Raw genomic sequence first — 3,361 nt, 5'->3', positions numbered from 1 at the left:
CTGGTATCATGGCTACCTGGCAATGGAGCTCAAAAGTGTGGGATCATTTTAAGAAAATGAAAGAGAAACCTGTGCATTGCAGATTGCTGTGCAAGGCAGAACTTGCCTTCTACAGCAATTATTTTTAGTTAGCATATAGCTAAAATCTAACCATGGTTATATAATAGCAGCTGCATTCTGGCGCGATAAGCTGTATGTTTTATATTCAATTAACGTATGATCTGATTAGTCGACTAATCGAATAAATAATTGGTGATTAATCGATTATTAAAATAATCGTTTGTGGCAGCCCTATTTGAGTCCAGCATGACCTGTAAACTAGCAGCTCATTCTGCCTGGATTTATGGTGTTTTGAGTTCACAAACTACTCTGGTTACTTTTATAAAAGTTGAGGAACATTACATTAGCTTGTAGCTGCGCTGCTGATCASCACTGCTTATTGGAACATGAACAAACAGGCACCCAGTGACACGCAGTGTCTGTGTTGGTGATTCTTGCATTAATATATAAGTAATCATTGATAAGGTAAAAATGCTGTGGCTTCACCTGTTGCATCTTCCTATAAAGAAAAGAAAAAGTAGCTTACAAAACTGTCACATCCGTGCTACGTGAAAAAAAAGCTGTAGTTTTCATCGCACGTCTAACCACACATGTCTTTCTATCTTTGTGAGGACCACACACACAGCGCTTACAGCATCACTCTGTGCCCCCCCCCCCCCCCCCCCCCCCCCACAAGTTTAACGAGATCTAGATGTGGAGGAGTAACTTCAAAAATCGCTCTCAACTCGATCTGTCTTCATTTAAATAAAAATGACTACATGCTGTGAAATTCTTGGAGGGGCGCTTCACTTGTATACAACGGTCAACAGGGGCGGAGCAAGAGGGGTGGCCAGATTGGCACTTGGTTGGCTACCCCAGATGCAACCCCCAAATAATTGACAAGTGGATGGGGATCRTGGATTTTGTATTTGCATTAAAATTATAATTTTCTGATACTACTGTACCGTATAAATTTTCAGCTGTGTATGTTTGAAATAGCTGAAATATAGCCCTTTGTAAAATAAGCATTAGCATTAGTGGTTAGCTTAATTTGGGATTAGCATTGGCAGTCGGCACAATCATTCTTAGATATTCCACAACAGATTTAATCTTTATAAGCTTTACAACAGCTGTATTATAGTCATTTAAAGTTAGCTGTGGTGGCAATCTTGAATTTTTGATTAGTATTTATTCCGTAAATATTGTTTTTGGTTAATTCTGCAATAATCTTTAGCATTGTACATCAAAAAATAATAATAAGTTGTGACTAGCATTCAGCATGTTTTTTTGTATTACGCTACGTTCACACCGAATGCGTTTTGAGCAGCAAAAATGCGCCCAATGCCTCAAGTTTGACGCACTATGTTCAGACCGGGACAGAGACTAGACGCGTGTCTGAAGAGGGAGGAGCGTCTTGTTATTTTTTCCCGGTCTGTTTTTGGCAGATGAAATAAAGATAAAATAAAGAAAATGGCTTTGCTTTATTTACTAAAGAGCAAGCGAACGTTGCGCACAGCAGATAATTAATTCACCAGATAATTTAGAGGCGGTTTGTTCGGTTAGTTCCACCACTCCAGGAGCTCTGAGCTGACAAACTATTTTTTTTTGTCCTGAGCCCAGTTTAACACCACGGTCAGTTTAACGAGCTGCTGCCTTCATCGGTGCTGATATCTCCAGCCAGAACACCAACTGTTGATGGGCGATTTCAGCTAAAGATCTCCTGTCTGTTTGTTTTGGTTTAGTGGGAAACATGAGTCTCTCTGATTGGTCTGCTGCGCGTCGAGCAGCAAAAGTTCAGATTTTTGAAGTCGAGCGTCGACTGTTTTGGACGCACCYCATGCATGGAAAAGGCTCTGCCGCTACCTTCCGCTTCCTTGCGCACTGCGCTAAATGGACTTGATGCACCGCGAGACCCCTAGAGGCGCGCCCACTATAGACTTTGCATGTAAACCGGCTGCTCCTGCAGCTCAAAATGCGTTCGGTGTGAACGTAGCATCATTCTTTGCAAAAAAACTGTAGCTCCACCCCAAATGGTCAAGAGGGGAGTTACCCTATGTTTTTGCTCATTAAAAAAATTACTTCATCAGTTGGTTGTATYTTTTATTTTAAGTAGATAATCCAGTCAGTCTGAACTGTCAGAACAACACCCAACTTTACTGTCAAGGTAAAGCTGCTTAAAACAAACGTTTCCTACAAGCTGCAGTAATGAGCAGGTGATAAACACAGGGCTGCAGGCTAGCTACTGAGGATAATAACCAGCTTATATCTACTTGTCAGGTCCTCAGTGCTATTGTACAAAAAATAAAAAAGCAGAAGAAGCTATAGTTTATTATTGTTAGGTTCCTTTAGTGCAGTTCTGGGGTTTTTGTTTTCAGAGTTTTACTTCTCCATGTAGACCCATGCTTTATGTTCACTGTCTGTTTTCAGCTTCACAGCATGAGTCCTTGTAGTTTGCTGCTCACCATTCCAGTCCAGGTAAAAATAAAATAAAAACTGAGCCACAGCAGAGTGAAAACAGGAACACAAAGGTTTTATGGACACAAAYCCATCAACTGTGTGCAGAATTACCAAGAAAGCTACTGATATCTTTAAGGAAATAAACTTCTATTGATCCATTGTTTTAGTCTGCGTTGATATTGAAAGAAAAAAAACTTACTGTTTTGACTCTGTGGACGACATCAGATGGAGATATAATTATAGTTTGACTTCTAGAAAGCTGTTCTGAGCTCTTACATACAGCAGAGACAATGCAAGGTYTAATTGCACAAATATTTACTGCTGTGAGACTTTGTTCTGTTGCTGACAGGAAACGTCAGACCAGAGAGGTTAAAAGGCTCTGAGCTGTCAGAGACAGTCTCCCTGCCAGGTTATGGCACCTCAGTAGTCCTGCTGCTTTCAGAATAGGATCATATAATGACTCCTTGTTAGTTACACGATTGACTCTCCATTTTACTCCTCTGGACCTAAACTCCCACTTTAATTCATTTGAAGAATYAAGAAAATCACATTACTTTGCTTCAGTTTTAAAAAAAACAACAATTGCCAAATCTGTTGAGATTTGTGGGGTTTGTTTTAGATGTGCTTTGGATAAATAATATACAATTAGGTCCATAAATATTTGGGTATTGACACAATTCTAATCTTTTTGGCTGTAAATACCACAATGAAACTAAACTAAAACAAACAATATGTGACCCATCATACCGAAATGAGGATTAAGTCAAATTTGGTCAAAATGACTTAATTACATTTTGAGATTCTTGGCTTTAAAAGCTATATTTTGATACCTGGATCATTGATATCATAAGTAAATCTATATATA

This window comes from Austrofundulus limnaeus, unplaced genomic scaffold (assembly GCF_001266775.1).
Source record: "Austrofundulus limnaeus strain Quisiro unplaced genomic scaffold, Austrofundulus_limnaeus-1.0 Scaffold110, whole genome shotgun sequence".
NCBI classification, from domain to species: Eukaryota; Metazoa; Chordata; class Actinopteri; order Cyprinodontiformes; family Rivulidae; genus Austrofundulus; species Austrofundulus limnaeus.
The sequence above is the reverse complement of the archived record's forward strand: the minus strand, read 5'-3'. Positions refer to the sequence as shown.